The following is a 526-nucleotide window of genomic DNA, read 5'->3' as shown; positions in this document are numbered from 1 at the left end:
GGAAAGAGCGGGGAAGTGAGAAAGCACCCCTCGGAGAAGGGCATGCTGCAGTCCCCTCTCTTCTGCCCCTCCAGGGTTTGGGCATGTCAGCACACGTGCCGGGCACGTTTTCAAGCAGCTGGGTCCGGGTCTCAAACTGCACTGTCGGCCGCGTGGAATTCAGCTGCCTTAACTTCCCGTCATCCCCTGGCCCCAAGGATGCCCTTTTCCTGACTGTGGGCCTCGCTGGGGCATGACCCTGCAGCCCGGCCTCCTGTGTTGCAGGAGCTATGGGTGCCCTCCTGTGCCTGGCTTGTAGGGTGGGCCAGGAGGTGGCCAGGCCTCCCAGCGGCAGTGTCCGTGGGCACTCCGGTGGCTTGGCAGACGATGCCCTTCTCCCTCCCTCTTCTGTTAGAGGGTACACGTGCTCGCTAGAGAGGGAAGGTGAGGGGCCATCCCACTCGGGGGAGGGCCACACCGCAGCCCCTTCTCGGTCCCCTCTTGGGGTTCTGGGCAGTCGCATGCACTCGGCCTTCTTTTTAACGTG

At 63.7% G+C, this 526-nt stretch overlaps 1 protein-coding gene across 1 annotated transcript in view; it reads left to right on the top strand.

Moving 5' to 3' along the window:
- Window positions 1–526, top strand: part of KCNQ2 (potassium voltage-gated channel subfamily Q member 2) — a gene marked incomplete at its 5' end in the record, with an annotated part of 52,517 nt that overhangs the window by 42,736 nt on the left and 9,255 nt on the right.

This window comes from Tupaia chinensis, unplaced genomic scaffold, assembly GCF_000334495.1.
Source record: "Tupaia chinensis unplaced genomic scaffold, TupChi_1.0 Scaffold144472_1, whole genome shotgun sequence".
NCBI classification, from domain to species: domain Eukaryota; kingdom Metazoa; phylum Chordata; class Mammalia; order Scandentia; family Tupaiidae; genus Tupaia; species Tupaia belangeri.
This window is presented reverse-complemented; position numbering and strand designations above follow the sequence as displayed.